This window comes from Acomys russatus, chromosome 13, assembly GCF_903995435.1.
Source record: "Acomys russatus chromosome 13, mAcoRus1.1, whole genome shotgun sequence".
Lineage (NCBI taxonomy): Eukaryota > Metazoa > Chordata > Mammalia > Rodentia > Muridae > Acomys > Acomys russatus.
The window spans coordinates 10,167,089-10,190,116 of record NC_067149.1 but is presented as its reverse complement, the minus strand read 5'-3'; the positions used below and the strand labels follow the sequence as shown (position 1 = coordinate 10,190,116).

The following is a 23,028-nucleotide window of genomic DNA, read 5'->3' as shown; positions in this document are numbered from 1 at the left end:
ATTGTGATGACAGTTACTAGTCTACTTTTATCACAAGAATATAAATCTTAGGTGCAGCAGATAGATATCATTTTACAGAAAGACAAGGTAGGGTAGTTAGAGAAGGTCTTCAAAACCTCAGAGAAATGCAGAATATGGCATTAAAATTTTTTTTTATCATTTTAAAGATTCACTGACAATGAAACAGGCTAACTCCTGGTAACACCCAGCCTACCTCAAAGAAAATGGTGAGCATCAAAGAATCTCCTTATGGAGATGGATTCAAATGTGACAAACAAGCCACTGGGCAAAATGTCATCATTTCTACCACAAACAGAATTCTTCATAAAAAAAGGGCAAGGTTGGATGGAAACAGAGTCAACAGCCAAATTCTGCAAGACAGGGTAAGCGAGTCCTCAATAGTTCTTGCCTCGCAAATATGTCTGTCAGATATATTGGGCCAGAAGGCTGAAGAAGAAGTTCCAACATAATAGAGAGCTGTGGGTGACTATTCAGGTAGCAAAGTGTATCTTTGATCTTTTCATTTGGAAAGCTACTAACCTGCACTCCCGGCATACTCAGGTAATCAAATTTATTCCTTCTCAAGTCTCTGATGGGGTTGAAGACCAGGTAGCTTAGTTTTACAAAGAAGCTTAGCTGTTTATAGGTTAAGATGTTTTTAGGTCTAGATAGATGTTTTAACTTGATAATGACAAGATGTGGTGGGGATTAATTTACAGTCAGAATTTTAGATGCACCAAGATAGGAAAGATGTTTTCTTCAAGGCTGTCAAATACAAGCCGCCCAAACACTAAGAATGTAACATTTATATAATTCCTGATCATCCCATGGTTCTTCTTGCTATAAGTAGTTTATTGTATATATGTGTAATAATATAAATACATAAATATATGTAAAAAAGGTTTAATTAATTAAAGAATTACTTGAAAATAAATAAAATTACTTAAAAAGTAAATAAATAAGTACATTCCTCACTCTTCAAAACAAACAGATTTTTGTCTTGGTTTTATGAGGGTAGGGTGATGATGTGCAGATTCTTCTACTAAAGCACAACCTATGTTTTAAAAAGGGAAAATATCATTACTTAATGTGAATAGAAAATCCTTGTTTTGATTAATTATGACATTAGAGGAGAAAAAACATTTTTCTGAGAATTTATAAAAACTCTGTTGGCCTAAAGGAGTGATTCAATGGCAGACTGTAGCTTAGCATTTATGAACGCCTGCCTCGTATGCTCAGGATCACATACACACACACAAAAAAAATACACACAGAAAGAAACACACATAAACATACAACCTTGTATAAATACACAGACACACAAACACACAGACATATACACAGACACACAAACACTCACAAAAAAACCATTTCTTTGTGTCCTTATATTATTAATAGAAATTATTTTGCAGTGGATATCTTGGTCATCGGGTTTTAACAGTATTCCTTTTTTTTTTTCAACAATGTTGATGCATTATGAATCTATTAATTGGGAGCGTGCACCCCAAAGCCAGCTGATCTTTGAATTTTGAACAGTTATGGCTTTCGGAGATGATCTCTTCTGATGCAAAAAGAAGCTAAACTTACCAGTGAAAATAAGGATAAATATTTAGAATGAAGACAGACAAGATAATGGTTTGGAATGTGGCAGTTGTAGGTTCTTCTCCCGGTTCCATGGTCTCACCAGTCACGTGTAGTTGGCTGTGTTTACAATACCAGGCATGAATTTCCTGCTATTGAGAAGGATACAAGTGCCAGGATTGCACCTTTTGTGCTGGTCACTGTTGTGGCTTGTAAGCATTACAGGTAGAGAAAACCATTTATTCCTGGTGAGTTTGCATAGTTCCTTCTGATACTATGAGAATGATGGGGCTTATTAGCAAGCCAGCTTAGACTACTTGTTGAGCTCTGGGCCAATGACCTTCTCTGTCTCATAAAGCAAGGAGGACATGCACCTGAAGAACAGTATTGAAAATTTACTCTTAGATTTGACACATACACATACACACACACCAAGAATTTCTGACATAGACACTTATTCTCAAAGCCATCTCTTCTTTGCCCTATTATCTGAAAGTTAGTTCCCAGAAAGGAGGTTCCAGTGTAGACTCAGGTGGATTCTTTGAAATCCTGTGTCCAGAATGTGTAGTGTCATCTGCAAGAGGCCTTACCTTCTGTTCCTGGAGTGCGACCAAGGGCACCAGCAACAATGGTAATCTGTATTGTTTGCGGGGGTGGGGGTGTCTAATGGACTCTCCTGGCTGACAATTCAAAAAGACGTTCCTTATGTCTGACACTGTGGCTTTCGTTAGATAATCTCTAGTTTAAAGGGAGCATTGTCACCACACATGACTTAACTTTAACTAAACTATTCTACTTCCATATACATATGTAACAAATGCATATAATATATACATTTTGGTAAACATAAAGTACTGTATTTCCCTATGGCTTCATCAAGAATTCTCAGAGTTTCTTAGCCACTCATTCTTTGCTCTTCTATGTTGCCTTCTCTTTTTCCTCCCCAGCCAAGTCTCCTCTCCAGGTTTTCCTATTCCTTCGTTCACAGCCACTAGAACCTACTATTTCCCTCTCTAGATTTCCTGCCTTACCACCTGTACTGTAGTCCACTTTCACTTTCCTGGTATCTGAATTTTCTCTGAATTATCTATTCACATCTAAAAGTCCAGAGCTAGCTGTCAGTTTTACACTCAAAACCAATACAAGGTGTCTCTTTGAAAACAGCTCTTTATCATAATGGAGACAGTGAATCTGATCATGACAGAGATGGGCTTGCAGTGGTGGCATGCACCTGTAACTCCAGCGTTCAAGAAGCAAAGGCAGCAGGATTGATGTAAGGTTTGTATCAGCCTGCTCCACGTAGTAAATTTCATTGCAGATCACACTGCCTCAAAATACAAAACCAGGTCCCAGAGACACACCATTTTTTTTGAGAAACAAATAAAAGAAAACTTAAATTTTCATGAGTCAATATATTCTGCAAACACACTTCTTTAAGTTTGATTTGGAATTGGAAAGGGAGTTTGGGTTTTCCAGAATTAGAGCCCAAGTAAGGATCAGATAGTTTAAGATATGATAACAGATATCATTTTACTATCACTTAACCTTGGAGTTAGACAATGGAGAACGTTCTACACTGAGTCTGTTTGAAGAGTATCATGGCTGTGGTGAGGGCACTGGAGTCACAGGAGACAGTAAAGGCTGGGTTACCTTCTGGGAGGGCTCTAGGAGAAGAGAAAACTGAGATAACATCACAATCTTATGTGTCAAGCTAGTTGCTCTTTACTACTGGGTTTACTGCTACATGGAGAGGCTGCAAAAGTCACATGTGACCCACTTGTTTGATATGAACACATAGAAAGGGATTTGAGGGAGAAGTTGGACACTGATGCAAGATGCTATTTGCATAGGAGATGTGTTAGAAGAGTCATTAACACCACAGATGGACATACAGACAGCAGCACGGTAGGGTCCTTAAGAAAACGTGATGTCCATATGGCAGAAGGAGGGTTCCTTCTTATACATTTTAGAGGAAGGGGAGGCTTTGTGCCATGTGACTGACAAGGAGTTTGTAGTGCACACTGAGAGTCTGTCTGCTTCTTATTCTTGGCTCACAGTGGCGAGAGAGGGAGTCAGCTACTCTGGGACCTGTAAGCACATCAGCTATGCGGCTAGGGAGAGCAAGAATCAGACAAGGAAATTTATGAGAAAGGTTTACAGAGTTACATGGCCCTGGCTAATGTTCTCGACTTTTCTTTCTGTTAGTTGAAATTGTGGGTGTTGTAGCTGTCCTTACTTGTATTTTCTACCTAACAAGAGTTGGGTCCACATCAGCTGGGTCATGGGTAGACAGTCTCTGGTACCAAAGCTGCTGAAGAAGCAGGTTTCTGTGAAGGAATGTTCTATCCTCAATGGTCTCTGTACCTGCTGACAACTATCTTAGCTACCTAACATTCCAACTCTCAAATAATTGAGACCTCAAAATACTTAGCAGAATGTCTGGCCATTGTAACTTGGTAATAATTCCTGTTTTCACACAACCAGATTTAGGGTTATCTTATTACTGTTAAAAGTAGAGCTATTTCATCTTCCAAATTTAAGTCTTTGTATCTGTTAAGCAGTTATGCCAACACTTGCCCCACCCATCTCATATAACTGTGATCCAATCAGAAAATATAAAAGAGTTATCTCAGATCTATTATGAAACTGCAATAGGATTAAGATGACCTCAGTAGCTCTAAGCTTCCAGATATTCTAAAGAGTGACAACAAAACATCTTTCCTAATCCCCTGACACCATCACTCCCATTTGGTTAAATCAATCTCTCAAGGTTAAAAGGCAGACCTCCACAAGGGAAAAGTCTTCATGGGTGTTTCTGAAGCTGACTAAAGCTCAAAGCTGGTGCTTTTGTGCAGATTCTGAAACTTGACCTTGCATTGCAGTTGCCGGGGAAGCTTTACAAACTACAGAGATCCAGGATCTGGTCCAGTGCAATTCAGTCAGCTCTGGGTAGTAGGATTGAAAGGGCCTGTACTTGCAGAGGTTCATGGGGGTGTTGTAATGCACATCCCAAATTAAGAACGCTGTGTTAGGGAAAGGAGAATGCAAACGTCTTATTGAGGTCACCATATGCATCAAGTAGGTGCTTTGCATATATTACTCTACTTTAATTTTAAATTAGCCACGTGAAATAGCTGGCTATGTCCATATGCTGCAATTAGGAGCTAAGTCGACTAGAATTCAGAGTGTTCAAGGAAACATAGCTAGCACAAGTAATTGTTTATATCTTTGCACAAGAATTTCTATTTATGCATTACTTATTTATGTACGCTTAAGACTTGATTACGTGTTATTAGGTTAAATGTGTTCATCTGTGTGTTTGTGTGTGTGTTTGTGTGTGTGTGTGTGTGTGTGTGTGTGTGTGTGTGTGTGTGTGTGTGTGTGTGTGCCCGTAGAGGTGCCCATAGAGGTGAGAAGATGGCATGGGATCCCTTGGAGTTGGTGTTAATGTAGTTGAGAGGAGGCTTTTGTATGTTCATGGAACAGAACCTGGATCCCCTGTGGGAAAAGCAAGTGTTATTAACCATTGAACAATCTCCTCTACTTATTTATTTGTGGCACTGCTTCCTTGATAGTTAGTGAATATCAGCCAAAGTCTGTAAACAAAACTCATTTTTAAAACTGCATCTTGGCTACTAAATATATATTCTTCATTTCATCATTTTTTCCATTTGTAATGTCACACTAAATGCATACTGTATGGGGGTTTTAAAATAATCTGTAATCACAAAACCCTTGGCAAGCAAGCCTATTACTCTGACTGTGGCTCTCTGTGTTTTTACAGAGAAGACAAAGTTTTTAAACAGTCATTAAAAGAGCCCTTAAAACTTAAGCCCTTCAGGAATATACTGAACTATTCAAAGAGCTTTAAGATGAGCAGGCTCTCATCAGGTGTTTGACAATGCACATAAAACAGTTTCTTTTGGGGAGCCAAATTAAGGAATTTAGAAAGTGAATGATAAACCATTGTATTGCCCTAGGGAAAAGAAAGTAAAGTTTTTTAACTTCATGGTCCCCTAATGGGAAATCTGTATCTGGTGATATTTCAAAAGACATCTTCACTAGAATGTCTTTAAAAAGTAAAAGAAATCTTTAAAAAGGCATAACAATAGATACCTACAGTAAAAAAAAATAAAACAAGAAAGAAAAAAACTCAGTAGGAATAAGAGTTGGGTAGAAGAGGAAGTCAGTTTTGAAATCCTGAGTAAAAGTTCACACTGTGAGGAGCTCCAGAAAGTTTCATATATATTTTGCCATTTCTTTCTAAATCAGTGGGTTCAAACTTCACATTAACACAGCTGTAATGCTAACTGTGTGCCTATTAATACTGTCTACTGACCTCAAAGACTGTGGCTGCCAGCTTGAGCTGATACCTACAACGCAGGAAAATTGAAACCATTGAATCCACACATTAAGTTTCTGGGAAGGTAGTTTCCTAAGCAAAATGGCAGAGGTCAGAGTCATCCTGGCTCTCTCCATAGGTTGATAAGTACTTGCAGGTGTAGGGCAGGAGATATTTTCTGACTCTTGGTCAAAACAATTTAATAAAAATGTATATTTTCAAAAGGAAAAAAAAAAACCAGATTGACAAGGGAAGTTCCCAAACTATTGGCTTATATTTAAAATACAGTGAAATAAAATACAGTAGACTATCTTACTCATTGTAGGCAATGAAATGTTCTTGGGCCTATGATTCTAGCAATTATTACCATTTCAATGCTTAGAATAATGCGTGTCAATCATCAGCTTACTTGCGTATTACTGGAATATCTATGTTGCCCAGAATACCATTAAGAATGGATGTTTGTATACATATAATTATTTTGTCCTATGTAGCTGCCACATATTGAGTTGTATTTTCATTTTGACTATCTAAGCTATATTTGCTAGAAAGCTGCATGCTAGCAGGTGTCATAGTTGCTTTTCTCCTTGCTCTTATGAAATGCTTTAGGAGAGGCAACTTAAGGAAGGAAGGTTTCTTTTGGCTTGCCTGCTGCTGGAAGAGATACAGTCCATCAGCACAAGCAAGGCCTGGGAGCAGTAATGAAGGGTTTGGTCTCAAGCAGAAAGAATCAAATGGTATATACTCACTTATATCTGCATACTAGCCCAAGGGACATGTCCCACGAAAGCCTTCACTTACCAGGAAACTGGGACAGAGGGGAGGGCATCCTATTGGGACTCTAAATGAGAGACACATGGGAGAATAGCAAAATAAAAGGATACAGAGGGTCCTAGAAATCTACAAGTAGAACAATATGATAGGCAGATTTGGGCTCAGGGGTTCCGCTCAAACTAAGGCACCAGCCAAGGACAATACAGAAGGTAAACTTTAAACCCCTTCCCAAATCTAGCCAATGGTCAGAATATTCTCCACAGTTGAGTGGAGAGTGTGATATGACTTTCTCATGTACTCTGGTGCCTCACATTTGACCATGTCCCCTGGAGGGGGAGACCTGGTGGCACTCAGAGGAAGGACAGCAGGTAGCCAAGAAGAGACTGGATACCCTATGAGAATATACAGGGGGAGGTAATCCCCCTCAGGAACAGTCATAGGGGAGGGGAATAATGGGAAAATGGGCTGGGGGGGGGGGAGGAATGGGAGGATACAAGGGATGGGATAAACATTGAGATGTAACAAGAATAAAAAAAAAAAAAAAAAAAAAAAAGAAGGGTCTGGTCTCACTGTCTGTAGCCAGAAGTAAAGAGCAGATGGGAAGTGGACCCAAGGCATGCATCATCAAAATGTAGCTCAATGGCTCACTTCCTCCAGCAAGTATATACCTCCTCAAAGTCCCATGACTTTCCCAAACAGCACCACCAACTGGGAAACCAGTGTTTAAACACGTGAGCCTATGAGGAACCTATTAAATTCAAATCACAACACAGGGCTACCTTATATATCAGTGAATCTCACACTGGAACAAAAAGCAGAGGCTCATGGAGGGTGCATTCTGTCTTGTGTTAATGGATACTGACATATTTAATTTAGTGATTAGTCAAATTTGCTAAATTTGAAATCTGGAGACACGCCTTTGGGTGTGCCACGGAGGGCATTTGCAAAGAGTGTTAACTGAGTGGGGAAGGCTCATTTTCACTGCCCCTAGTGAAGGGACTTAACATAAAAGTAGAAAGGAAGAAGCCAGCTGAGAGTTAACAGCCAAAGCCCTCTGCTTCACAATCATCGCAATGTGTGAAATCCCAGCCTCACAGCTCTGAGGCTATGAGCTTTATCAGGCTTCCCCTACTGTGGTTGACTATACCCTCTTCAGTCACGAACCAATAAACAAAGCCAAAGCAAAACAAACAAACAAAAAAACAAACAAAACCCCTTCCCTCTTCCCTTTAGTTCCTTCTGTCCTGTAGGGTTTTGTCAAAGCAACAAGAAATGTATCTAAGCTTATGAGTTTGTTTGAAATGCCAATTTCTTTCTTTTTAAAAAATATTTATTTATTTAAGTATACAGTGTTTCACCTTCATATATGCCTGCAGCCCGGAAGAGGGCACCAGATCTCACTATAGATGGATGTGAGCCACCATGTTGTTGCTGGAAATTGAACTCAGGACCTTTGGAAGAGCAGGCAGTGCCCTCAGCCTCCGAGCAACCTCTCCAGCCCCTGAAATGCCAATTTCAAAAGAAGATCAACATTCACACTTTGAGTTTCACTGTCATAAATTAGGAGAAGGAACAGGAAGAGATGATGAAGGAGGAGAGAAAAGAGGAACTGGAGAAGGAGGATGAGGAGGGAGGACGTATCAAAAAGGAGAAGAGGAAGCTGACATTAGACAAGGAAGTAGGTCCAGTCATGTTAGTGTTTAGGGCTCTCATGAGCATCTCAATAACTGCACTAGTGAGTTTTAAGTGTCAATTGGCACATCCTAGAGTGATCTGAGAGAAAGCTTCCATGGAGGAATGAGGCCTGTGGGCATGTGTGTAGGAGTGCCGGACTGTCTTGAGTATTTTTGATGTAAGAGTTCCTGCCTTACTGTGGGCAGCACCATTCCTTGTGAAGGTGTCCTGAACTGTGAAAGAAAGCTAAGCCTGGGTGGGACAGTGAGTCAGCAAGCTTTGTTACTTTTGTTTCAAGCTCTTGCTCCAGTTCATGCCCTGACTTCCCTTAGTGGTGGACTGTGATCTGAGCAGGTAAGCCAAGTAAACCTTTTCCTCCTCTTAAAAAAAAAAAAAAAAAAAGGAAGGAAAGCTAATAGAGCAGTGATTTTAAAAGTAGTTTCTATTTATTGAACACTTCCTGGCCCAGAGCCTGGCTCAGACCATATTAAGACCTCACAGATGAGAAAGATAAAGAAAGAGAAAAGGTATTAAATATACTCCCAAGGTAACAGGAAAAAAAAAAAGTCATGACAAGATTTAAACTCAGTTTTCTTCAGCTTCAAAAGCTTAGAATTGGTCCCTTATCCAACTCTGAGCTGAGCTATGATAATCACTCGATTCTTAGAAAATCTACATGAAATTGTCAACACAGAGCTTCTTGACTTTTCTAAATGTAGATTGGTTTAACATTTTAAAAGCAGACAATGTTCATTGTGTATATTACATTAAATATTATTCCATTTAATACTAATCAGTTCTAATAAATGAAGAGGCAAATAACCATAGCTCCTATGAGATCATGGTTTCCATAGTCGTGTCATGTCCAAAGACAACACTCTGCAGGATTCCTTCCTTGAAGCCAGTCAAAACACTGCATAGCTGGAGTAGGTTATCTCCTGTCCTACTACTTAAGAAGGAACTATTGGTGGTTGATATTGCTGAGGAAGGAAGAATGATTTTGGGGGGCGGGGTTTATCCTCTAGTGCTCCTGTGGATGGCCCCACATTCAGGCACATATGACCAATACTAAATGGACTTTGTCATAAAGTTATGTTGGGAGTGTGTAAGGAGTATGTAAGAGGGACTGGAAGGGGTGGAGTTTATAAATGATCAAGTATCATTATATACAGGTATAAAATTCTCAAAAATAAAAGAAAAATATAAATAAAAAAGGGTATGTAAAGAATACTGCCTTGACTTGAGGTGTGATCTCATCCATTCTAACAGGTGTACTATGGAATCCTAGAATAGTTTTAATTTGAATTGCCCTGATGATTAAGGCTGTTGGACATTTTTTTTTTCTTGGTATCTATAGTTTTTTTTTATTTTATTATTTTTTTAAATTTGTTCATTTTTTATTCAGATTTTGGTCACCTCCCTCATGGTTTCCCAGTTCCACACTCCCTTCATCATCCTCCCTCCCTACTCCCCTAGTCCTCAGAAAGAAGAACCCTCCCTCCCCTAACATATCACCTCAGCCTAACAAGTCTCATCTGGACTGTCTGTTTCCTCTTCCTCTGTAGCCTGGCATGGCCACTCTGCCAGGTGGAAGTGACCAACAAGTGGATACCAGAGTCCATGCCAGAATTAGACCCTCCTCCCCATATTATGGTACCCATGAGGAGACTGTGCTCCCTATCTACTACATCTGAGCAAAGGGTCTAGGTTCTCACCATGCATAATCCCTGACTGGTGCATTAGGTTCTGCAGCACTCCCCCTTCTCCACCTGGATTTGTTGGTTCCTTTGGTTTCCATGTGCAGAGTTGAGCATTTCTTTAAGTGCTCAGCCATTTGATAGTCCTCTTTTGAGAATTCTTGCTTAGCTTTTTCCATGATTTTTAACTGGGCTATTTTGTTTGTTTGTATTAAATCTTTTGAGTTCTTTACATAATTTGGATATTAGCCTTCTGTCACATGAAGGATTGTTGAAGACCTTTACCCAATATGTAGACTGTCCTTTTGTTCTATTGTCTTTTGCCTTACAGAAGTTTTTCAGTTTCATGAGATCCCATTAATTAACTTGATTTTAGAGCCTGAGCTGTTAGTGTCCTGTTCAGGAAGCTGTCTCCTGTGCCAATGAGTTCAAGGCTCTTCCCCACTTCTAATAGATTTAGTGTTTCTGGTGTTATATGGAAGCCTTTGGTCCCCTTGGAGTTGAGTTTTGTGTAAGGTGATAAATATGGACCTGTTTCCATTTTTCCTACATGTAAACATCCAACTAGACTAGAACCATTTGTTGAAGATGCTTTTATTTTGCATTGTATGGTTTTGGCTCTTTGTCAAAAAATCAAGAGTACCTAGATATGTTGGTTTATTTCTGGGTCTTTGATTCAATTGTGTTGATCAACCAATCTATTTCTATGCCAGTATCATGTAGTTTTTATTACTATTTCTCTGTAGTATAGTTTGAAGTCAGGGGTGGCGATACCTCCAGAAGTTATTTATTGTATGGGATTTTTTAAAAGCTCTTCTGGGTTTTTGTTTTTCCATATGAAGTTCAGAGTTGTTCTTTCAAGGCCTGTAAAGAATTATGTTTTTTTTTATGGTAATTCCATTGACTTTTTGTAAGATGACCATTTTTACTATGTTAATCCTACTAATACATGAGCATGGGGGGACATCTTTCCATCTTCTGATATCTTTTTCAATTTCTTTCTTCAGAGACTGTCAGTTCTTGTCATACAGATCTTTGACTTGCTTAGTTAGAGTTGCACCAAGAAACTTTGTATTATTTGAGGCTATTGTGAAGGGTGTGGTTTGCTGGGGAGGATATTCAGAAAGGGAAACATCCCTCCATTGCTGGTGGGAATGCAAACTTCTAAAACCACTTTGGAAATCAATCTGGCACTTTCTCAGATAATTGAGAACAGTTCTACCTCAAGGCCCAGCTAGACCACTTCTGGGTGTATACCCAAAAGATTCTCCACCATACAATAAGGACATATGCTCAACTATGTTGCAGTTTTATTCATAATATAAGAATCTGGAAAGAACTTAGATGCCCATCAGTCAAAGAATAGATAAAGGAACTCTGGTACATTTACACAGTGAAATGCTATTCAGCTATTAAAAACAAAGAAATCATGAAATTTGGAGGCAAATGGGTGTAAGTAGAAAAGGTCATCCTGAATGAGGTAACCCAGACCCAGAAAGACACACATGGTGTGTGCTCACTTATAAGTGGAATTTGGACACATAGTACAGGAAAAAGATGCTATAATGTGCAGACACAAAGAAGATAAGTAACAAGAAGGATCAAAGGAAGGATGCTCAAATATTACTCAGAAAGGGAAAGAGAAAAGACAGAAGTAGTGGTTGAAGAGAAGGAACAAGGTAGGAACGCAGAGAGGGAGATGAGGGTGGAGATCTGACCTAGAGAAGACTGGATGGGAGGACAGAAGGTCTGAAGATAAAAAGAAACCATGGACCAGGGCATCTTTGTGACAAGCTGAAGACATAAGTCAGAGTAGGCTCCTGAGATGATATGAAGTGTACTCTGGCAGAGACTCTGAAGAGCCGGGGCCATAGTGACTGAATAGAGCACCCTCTCTACACAAGACTTCTGGTAGGAGGAGGGGTTCACCAATTCATGTACGAAAACTTCAACCCAAAATTTACCCTGCCTACAATATGTGCAGGGATAAAGATAGAGAAGATGGTGCAGATATTGAGGGAATATCCAACCATTGACTGACTGGCCATGAGAGAGAGACAATATTAATCATACTCTGCTATGCTAACAGAAAGGAGCCCAACAGAGTTGTCCTCTGAGAGGCTCCAGCCAGCAGCAGTTCAAAACAAATGCTGAGACTCTTGCCAAACACTGGGTGATGCTCAGGGAGTCTTGTAAAAAAAAAGTGGGTGGAAGGAGAAAAGGATCTGGAGGTGACAGTATCTCTACAAGAAGACCAACAGAACCAACTAACTAGGGCCCAGAGGGGTTTGCTGAGACTGAACACCAGCCAAGGGCCATGCATGGAGCATACCTAGGCCCTCTACACAGATGTGCCAATGGACAGGTCAAGTTTCATGGGGGTCTTCTAGTAAGGGGAGCTGGGACTGTCCATGATATGGACTCTGATGTCAGCTTTTTGATCACTTCCCCTTGGCAGGACTGCCTTGCCAGGTCACAGGGGAAGAATACATGCTCAATCCTTTTGTGACTTGATGATCTGGGGTGGATGAGAAGGTAGGCTCCCCTTTTCTGAGGAATAGAGGAGGGGAGAGGGGGTGAGGGAGGGAAAGTGGGACTGGAAGGAGAGGAGAGAGGAAGGTATGACCAGAATGTTAAATGAATACAAAATAAAATTTTAAAAATTTTAAAGAAATATTTTTTAAAAATTCACTGCCTTCAAATCACCAAGAATAGGCAGACAGTTTGGAATTTCACTATTAATTCTTATGATAACTAATACAGTTATGAAGTAAGGAACAGAAAGTGAAAAACAAAGCCAACTCAAATAAATTGAATGTTATTATATGGTAATGAAATTATCTGTGTTACTCAACATATAGCTTACAACAGGAAACGGGGAACAAACCAACAATGTGTCAATATCTTTTGTAATCTTTTTCCTTTTCTCTGGCTTCAGTTACTGTGAAAGCTAATTTTTAAATATCAGAGCCCATTTTACCATCATGATCCTTGGGGAACTGGTGATGCCTGTGTCCAAAGAATCCCAGGATAATCTTGAGAACAACCCATCACATCCCTCTCTGTTTTCTTAAAAATTGTGCATTCAAAGCACAAGAAAATCAGATTCAGGTAAAAGATACTGAAATGGAACCTCTTGGAAACTGAAATTGGACAAGAATAAGATGCATTTCTCTATACTATATCAAAGATGGCATCCAATCATCATATGAGGTGCAGAGTGGCCTGAACTAAAGTGCCCTAACTTGTCCAATAGTGAAAAAGTAAAGCAGCAACTATATCAATATAATACAAAATCTCTCTCTCTCTCTCTCTCTCTCTCTCTCTCTCTCTCTCTCTCTCTGTCTCTGTCTCTCTCTCTCTCTCTCTCTCTCTCTCTCTCTCTGTCTCTCTCTCTCTGTCTCTGTCTCTCTCTCTCTGTCTCTCTCTCTCTCTCTCTCTGTCTCTCTCTCTGTCTCTCTCTGTCTCTGTCTCTCTCTCTCTGTCTCTCTGTCTCTCTCTCTCTGTCTCTCTCTCTGTCTCTCTCTCTCTGTCTCTCTCTCTCTCTCTCTCTCTCTCTCTCTCTCTCTCTCACACACACACACACACACACACACACACACACACACACACTGGGTGTGCAATTGAAAGGAAACAGAGAAACAGAGTTCTCAACCCCCTTAGCTCTATATTTGTGTTCCTAATATAGTTGGTAGTTCAAGTTAGTACGCAACATCTGTGTTAGTTTAAAAATAGTTAGGGGTTATTTGGAAAAAAATTAAGATAATTTCTTTCATGTGTTACCAAAATAGATAGTTGAATGTCTCAATATTACCAAATATAAATACTAAAATGTCACCACTTATATAAATTGGGCAAAAGCTAAATTTTAATGTACATTATTAACAGAAATAACATAGAAATTTGGTAAATATATTTTATAATGTAAATATTATGACAACAAATTGAAGTCCAGAAATACATTAAAAGCAATTTGGAAAAATGCTAAGAAAAATAAAAAGATGAAGATTGGAATTTTCAACAGCCATCTTTATTTGAAATCACTCAGAAAAACTCAGAGCAACCCAGCATAAATAGTTCAGTGAGTAGGGACAGACAAATTAAGTTCTACCTAAATATTAACAAATAAATAAAAGTACCTTCAGGGCATGGGCACATAGAGCTGAGTGATAGAGAGCTTGCCTAATGTGTACAAGGCCCCTGGTTTAATGCTTAGTCCTGAACAACAATCAATCTATGATGGGGCGATAGCTATTCTTTGTGATCAAATTGTCTACATCTGGAATTAACTAAAATCCAAGCACTTGGGTACACCTGTGAGGAAAAAAAAATCATCAAAAGTGGAAATACATTTTTAATTCGTGGGCAGGAAGATACACTTTTAATTCAGATCTTTCAAGGTGGGAAGATCTATTACCAACTGGGTCTATACAAGTACAAGGAAGAAAGAATCTCTCTCTCTCTCTCTCTCTCTCTCTCTCTCTCTCTCTCTCTCTCTCTCTCTCTCTGTGTGTGTGTGTGTGTGTGTGTGTGTGTTTCTATTTATATCATCTAATGATCTGCACAAGGATGATTTTCAGCTGGCAAAGACCATGCCTCTGGCATGAGGCAGTTCCCAGCTGACAAAGATTACACACCATCTCTAGAGGCTGTTAATGGCAGTTTCACATCTCACACTTGGGATAAAAACAAAAATATGTTTATATATCATAACCAAAACTTCCACTACAAACATCATTTGATATTTTCAATGAAAAATAAAGAAGCAACAAGGAGAATTAACTCCAGCTTCATTTTTGTAAAGTGATCCAATGTATCATGTGTCAGGATATAATCTCAGACAAGATTGTTGTGATTCAAACTTGAAATATCCCCATGTAGGTCCAGTTATTCGAACACTAGGTCTCATTTATTGGAGATATTGAAAGTGCTTATCAAACTGTTAGGAAGTGAAGTCTTGCTTGAGGAAGCCTGGCACTGAGTGAGGGAGGGGTATGCTTTGCTCCACTTACAGTCCACTCTCTTCTTCATGGTTCTAGTTGAAGATACGATCTTTCATCTTCCTTCTTCTGTCATCACACCAGCCTATTACTACCTTGCCTTCCCCCAACAATATGGAATCTTCCTCAGTGACCCTAAATGCAAATAAATTCTTCCTTCTGTAATTGCTTTGGGTAATGGTATATTATAACAGCTACAGAAAAGTAATTAATGCAAATATCATGAACATGCTGTGCCGGGAACGTACTTTAAGTTTGCATCCTTCCATCCAACCAAAATTTATTGAGTAACAATAAACTCACAAGGTTCAGCAGTGTGAATGACAGCAATTTATCATATGATTCTGACTACCTCAGTAGTCTGTGCAAGATGAATGCAGGTTATTTTATTCCAATCCCATTTACTAGTATTAACTCTCATATCACCCAACACACAGTAAATATATCCATTTGCACATGTGGTTTACAGAATGAGAACAATTTTAATAAGCTGCAGCAGACTCTGAAGTTTCCAGAAGTTGACTGACAGACAGAGTCTATATTGATAAGATAATGAGCCAGACCAGTGTGGAGAGGGTATTACTGGTAGATCAGAGTAAAAGTGGAGCTGCTGAGTTTAGGTACAAGTGAAAGGCAGGATCATGTACAGGTCCAGACAAGTGAGAAGTGGATGGGCAGACATGTGTATAAGCATTGGCAAAAGCAAGGGATCAAGCTGAGCTGAGCCTTCAAGGGCTATTGGTGTACTTCTTAGCCTTTGACACACACAATAAGTATTAGATGATAGGTTGGTGTGGGGCTCTGACATTGCAATGCTAGGTGCTCATCAATTTATGGAGTTCAGCTAAAGAAGTAAGTAATGCCATTCCCCTGGTCTGGCATGCTGAATATGTGTGGGCCTTGTCACCCTGATACGTTTTTAATATATCCATGGGCTCCATAGTTCCAATTCTCCCCCACCCAAAAAAAGTAAAGGGGGTTCCAGTTCTGTTCCTAGAAATAAGTCATTTATCTATCTGTGCTTATTGGGTGATGCCTGATAAATGATGCCATTTTTTAGTTCCTCCAAGGTAGTGGTTCTTACCATTCCTCAGACTGTGATGGTCTAATACAATTCCTTATGTTGTGACCAGCAACCATAAAAGTATTTTTGTTGCTACTCCATAACTTTGCTACTGTTATGAACTGTCATATAAATATCTGTGTTTACTGATAGTCTTACCCTTGTGAAAGGGTTGTTTGGTTCCCCAAAGGGTTGTGAACCAAAATAAATTCAAAGGTAATTGTAAGTGAAATTTCTTAGGGTAAGACACAGCCTAAAAAATAATTGTTATGTACAATATGAACTATCTTGGAATATGAAATAGCCTGATCCCCATATATAAATAATAATATTTGAAAGTATTTGAATAGCATTTATTTACAAACACCTAAGCATATAGACTTGAATTTACATTGATTTTTAAAAATTACTTTGCACTCTATTTTAAAAGAAGTATAAACCATTGAATATGTGACATAAAATATGCATGCATGTCTGTAATAAACTACATAAGAGTAAAATTCATAATACATAGTCTTTTAGGTGTTTTCATTCTCTTCTAGAGACTTATTTCCATTCAAGTAAATATCAACATAATTTGCATTTATATAAGATAAACATAATAAAAGCAATCAGACTTTATTATCCCATATCTCCAGTAATTAAGGAACAAAGGATACTCTGGTAGCATCAATATCCATAGATTTACCTCAGTTTCAAAGATTGTAGCTATAGCAAAGTATAAGATAAGCTACTCTTTTAAATTAAGCTAATTAGAATAGACAAGCTCATTGATTAACCTTCTTTTAAAGGTGAAACTCCTCTTAAATTAGGAATGTGTTTCATGAAGAAACACATCAAATTGAACAAAAATCATGGATGGAGAAAGATATTTGGTAAAGGCACCATTAAAATAGAACTAACTTCATTAAATTTAAATTAAAAGTGGCTTGCATCACTAGAATTCCTTTGATATTTCACTTGTTCACTAATCTCCAGACTCTTACACACAGTCATTATTAATTTGCTCTTCTTCTTACACTGTTCATATTTGGGAAGTGAGGACTTGCCTTCACTAGGCAAACAATCAAGCAAGGAAATTACCAAACCCCACAGAGCAAATTACAATGAATGCTGCACTAAGTGGAAGTATAACTGAGTTGCCCACCTTGCCCAAGGAAGAGAGTCACTTGAGATACTTGCAAACAGAATACATAATCCAAATGCAAGTAGCCTATGTCATGAGGGAGCAGGGGTTGGAAGGACACAGCATACTCAGCGAAGAAGTAGGGAAGCACTAGGAAGATTCACCTCTCCATCAGTACTTCTTTGATAATGTCCCTGATGTACAATGCCCTACTACTTTAAAGATGTGAATTACTCATTTTTCTCACAACTTTGTGTGGTAACTTGTAGACTTCTCAGCAAGTTTCCGTGGCAAACAGGAGGTAGGGATGGTAATATGATTATGGAATGTCCCCCATAGTCTCAGATATTTGAAAACTCGGTCCTCAGTTAGTGATACTGTTTGGGGAGGTTGGGGAGGTGTGGCCTTGCTTGAGAGAGTAAGTCACTGGGGGTCAAGCAGAGTAAAAAGCCATGTCTCCTCCTGCTTTGCTCTCTCTACATCATGCCTACAGGTTCAGGCATGAACTCTGAGCTGCCTGCTCCTGCTGCTGTGCCCGATACCCACTTCCATGCTGTCCCCACAATTATGAACTCTAATCTTCTAGAGCTATAAATCAAAACATGTTGCTGAAGGAGGGTCAGAGGTTTGCAACTGGTACAAAATGGCTGGCTGGAAGAAATTAGGCTATCCAACTGTAGCTACCCACAGTCAGGACCAATAAAGCAGGAGAGGAAGCAGAGGCAGAGGGAGGGCCTCCTGTAAAAAGCCTATAAAAGTCCAACTTAGATTCCCAAGGCCAACTCCCATCTCTGGAGCACCTCTCATCCCCGTGATGGAAACTGATTGTCTGTTCTAATAAAGTTTGTTAGGTTTGTTCATTTTTATCTTCTATGTGGCTGGTGTTTTTCTGCTCCTTCCTCAGTTCATAACTTGCTTTCACCCTGTCAGCTGCTGTCAGGGTCTGTAATTGCTCCTTTGCGGCTAGGACCCTCAGGTTGCCCATTTTTGCCACATTCGCTTCCATTCCTCAGGATGTGAAGCTTTCCAGTCTGTGGAAGCATACATATTGGGAGTGTATATGAACAATGTGAGTGTGTATGTGTTTGTGGGGGTGGATGGGGGTGGGGGTGTTGAACAGCAAGCACAGTAGCGGGCTGTCCCTTTCCTGTCTTTCTTTCTTTCTTTCTTTCTTTCTTTCTTTCTTTCTTTCTTTCTTAATCAATGCTGATTTGCTAAGATTTCCCTTTTCATGAAAACATACTGTTGAATGCATATCTGTGTGGTGCCAGGAACTGAGTCTCGGCCTCGTGCATTTTACAAGTCCCACTGGCGCTATTCCAACCTCACTGCTGGATTCGTAGATGAGGAGTCAGCCAGAAGCCTCTGGCCTCTCATAACTACTGCCAGATTTACTTTTTGCCCATCCACCATCTCATTAGTTTCTGTTCATTATTTCAGCTTGTTGAACAACTTTTGAATTCTGACAAAATATACTTGACAATTTACACTTTTAGTCTTGCCTCTACATTAAAAATTAATGCAAAGTTTTCCTTCTCTGTAGTTTTGTAGTTCTCTGCCCTAGTGTTTATTCATGAATTCTTCATCATATTTATGTAAGCAAGAAGTCTTTCAATAGGAAACCTCATCATTAAGGTATCTGACAGATAAGCAGATATGGAAAATCGTGACAAACTTTCTCTTCATTATTTCACTTCTTTCTTCTCCCGCCATGATAAAAAATAAGTTATTGCAGATGGAGAAAATGAGGCTTAGATGGATTTACCCAGCACTGCAATGCTGGAATTTAAACACAGAGGTTACCTCCCCATGCCTTTGCCTTTTTTAGTTACACCACTGCATTAGAAGACAGCAGTACAGCTATGGACAGCAGCCCAGGCAATAAATCAAGGCCCACCAAAGGCAACAGACTTACGATCTCTCAGGAAGTTGGCTGCGCATTTTCTTTTGAAAACTGCTAAGGAGGTTGAGAACAAAAGTTATTTCCACTCATGCCAATAAAGCCAAATGCATCTTATATAAATTAACCTGGAAAGAACTGCTCTAAGGAAAACATATTTGGGAGAGAAATAGCCAGTTAATTATGAAAGACTAGGAATAGCTCAGGGTGAGACATGACAGAAGAGAGCTGATTCTGTGATACTGATAATATGGGGAAAACTTGCGACCCGGGCCCTGCCCTTTCACATGTACCTGTAGGATGTGAAACTACAAGGCGTTACAGGTTGGTAAGATGCTTTAGTTGCTAAGTACAGTTGCTGTGTGAACTCGTGGACCAAAGTTCGAATTCCTGGCATCCGTGTTAAAAACCAGAAGATGGCCACATGCCTGCCTGTAGCTGCAGTGCTGTGGGAGATGGAGAGAAATATGAGGATTGCTGGGGTTGCTGCCTGCCAACCTAGCTCTGGGTTCAGTAAGAAATCATGTTTTAAAGGGTTAAGGAAGGTGAAGAATAATGATCAAGACATGGGAAGTCTTCCTATGGCTTCTGTGAACTTACATATATCACACACACAAGCACACACACACACACACACACACACACACACACACTCACACACACACACACACACACACATACACACACACTCACCATCAAATATTATAATTCTTTATCCCTCTTCTCAAAACTGGCTTCATCCTTTATTACTGGGTATTGATTAATTACATACCCATTCTAGATATAAACATAAATATAAAGCTTACTATCTCCTCCCTTGTTTTATTTTCTTTACGTTTCTTTTCCTTTACAATTCTTTACATTTCTTCCTTTACACTTCAACATGTCTGGCTTAATTACTGCTGGCACTATCTCTCCCTCCTCAAAAGTAGTAATCTCAAATCTTCTCCTTTTTTTTTTTTTCTTTAAACAAGTTTTATTTTAAAAAACAGAGCATTCTAATAAAAATAATATTATAACATTACTCCCTGTGTCTTTCAGGCCCTGACTAACAGGCATGCTGTGGCATGCCTGCACACTTGTTCCCTGAGGTAGGTGTGGAGGGATGCACTGCCCAGCCTGCAGGCAGCTACACTGCCAGAGACACCCACTTCAGCCCTCCCAGATGAGGACTGGATCTTCTCCCTGTGCAGCTAGGTCATGCTTCCACACTGGCACACAAGTGAAAGTAGGATGGTGGGGGAAGCACAGAGCCCACCTTGCACGACAAGGCCAGGAAGAAGGCCTCAATGGCACAGCAAAAGACACCTGAGAATTCATCCTGATGAGTACCTCTGGAGGTGAGGTGGACTGCATCAGACAGACAGGAGCCCAGGGCCATGTAGGGTTGCTGTCTGGTGATGGGCACTCTGTGGGGAAGGGGAAGCTCCAGGGAGCCGGTCAGTGACACTGTCACAGAGAAATACTGTCATTGTCACCACAGGTGACTATCGACCAAAGCCAGTCTCTAAGTAAAAAAATAGGTTTGGGATTCTTGGTGATGACAGTGTTGCCTTCAGAGCAGAACAATTCCCAACAGGACATGGCACGATGCTTTGACTGAAGGACAACTGGGCAGATTCCCGGAGCCTGGCTCCACCCAGAGGATTGTTCTCAAGGACAAAGGAGGATGGACTTCTGCACAAGTCCCAGAGTAAAGCACCTGGCATGGAGTGGCTGCTGAGGTTCCAAAGATTGTACTCTTTGTCCTCAAGCTCTTTCTCAAGCCCAGCAGGGCCTCAGAAAAATCTTACTGGTGTCTTCAGCGCAGGTGTGCCCAGGGGCCTGAGGAGACCCAAGTACCGGTAGTTCCAGAGGCTGGCATATGGTAGCTGTGGCCCTGGGCAGGGCATGTCTCATTGCATCTTGTCTTATTGTAGCTGAGGTGCCTGGCGTTGCACGAATTTGGTGCCTGCAGGTGCTGTGGCAGACAAGGCTCCGGGCACGGCAGCTGGATGATAGTCATAGCACACAAAGTTGGTGGCTGTGGCAGGCGAGGCGGGGTACAGGTTCTATGCATAGATGGCTGGCTGGTCTATACTCAAGGTAGAGCAAGGGCAGCGAAGGGACAGGGATAGCAGGGATCACTACCCCAGGCTGCACTATGGCTGGAGGGTAGTTGTATTGGGGAATCGGCCCACAGGTGCACTAGATCAAGGTGGGGTACAGCTGTTGCTCACCAACAGCAAAGGGACTCTGCAGGCTCCTTGGCTTGGCATCCAAGCAGGCTAGGTTCACGTTGGCCTTGCAGTCATCGATGATAAGGTTAGGATCTTTGCAAGCCCTGTCAGCTGCTGCCCTATCTGGCATGGTCACGAAGCCACAGCTGCAGGACTTGCAGGTCTGGCAGATCAGTCACGATGACCAAGGTCTCCGAAGCCCTGGAAGTACTTTCTGAGCCATGTGTCAGCGGTGTGGTAGGGCAGGCTGACCAGGATGATTTGGTGAATGTAATTTCCTTCTGTGAACCCTGCACGGCTCTGGGGGCAGCGGGCAGCCTCTGAGACACACTGAGGACAATCGAGGGCTGCAGCAGCATAGAGGGTCACAGCTATTGAGCCTGCACATGCGGGGGCATCACAGGCTGAATATGATGCCCACACCATCTCACGTTGCTCCTCAGTCCGCCTTGATGCACCTACATCCGAAACCTTCTTGCATCTTGTTTCACACTCTGATTCAAGTGACCAGCTGCCAGTAAAAATTGCAGAAACAAGGCTACAAGGCCACATCTCATTCCAAGATTTTTATTTTTATTTATTTATTTATTTATTGAGAAGGGGTGGGACACAGCAGCCTTATATGTCTTAGTATATAAAAGCGAAAAACCTCATCAGGCCCATTAAAAGGTTAACAGTACATTTTTTACTTGAAGTAGTCCATCATTTGATGGTAAATCTAACAATACATGAACAATATAGGCTGACATTAAATCTGAATGATATCCTTCCTCCAAATTTAGCCTACAAAATGGAGTCCAGCTTCCTTAAGGGTTTTTACATTTATTTTCATGGATAACCTGTAACTTGTCAAAAATGTATTTGAGGCCTGGTTCAACTCAATAAAACACAGTTGCTTTTTTTTTTTTCCTTCTATTAGTACTGACTTAAATCAAAGCCAACAATTCCACTAAAAGCCACATCCAGCTGTTTCATCTGGCTGTGTTGGCGTCTCAGTTTTGATTATTGGAGTTGCAGTCTTAGGTCAGCTTCACAGTGGCAGTGTTTTGACATTTGTACTTCGCTTGACTTCTTCAACAAGGTGAGTGATCCAAGTGTATTTCAATTTATTATATGTGGCATTAACAAGATGCATTCTTTATTGTTCTCCCCGCCCTAAAAAAAAAAAAAAAAAAAAAGGAAATGCCTCTGTTTTTAAAGGCCCTGTGGCATTATTCATTCCGAATTTTCCCTCGGGTCTTCTTCAATACAGTTCTACTTTGGTATTGTCTTTTTTCCCCTCCCTGACAGCTTTGTCATAGATTAAATTTCTAAAGTTAGAAGAAAATAAAAGAAGAAGTAAAAGAGGCTGTTGGAAAGACAGAATGGGGAGATGTCTCATGGGGTAAAGGGTTTTCTGTGCAGGCATAAGGACTCAATTTTTGAGTCTGCATATCTATGAAAAATGTGGACCTGGCAGGATGCATCTGTAATGTCAGCATGGGGGGAATGAGAAAGGTGGGTCCCATGGGCTTGCTGGACAACCTGCTTCCCCAAAATTGCAAACTCTAGACTCAGCAAAAGACCCTGCCTTTCAAAATGAGATGGAGAGTGATATAAGCAAGTCAGAGTCAATCTCTGCTCTATACGTGCATGCATGAGTGTCTCTATGA

The 23,028-nt window shown here is 40.3% G+C and overlaps 1 pseudogene; it reads right to left on the bottom strand.

The window, feature by feature from the left end:
* Positions 1-21,052: 21,052 nt before the first annotated feature.
* On the bottom strand, positions 21,053-21,735 carry LOC127197054 (RNA-binding protein 38-like; annotated as a pseudogene).
* Between the last annotated feature and the right edge of the window lie 1,293 nt (positions 21,736-23,028).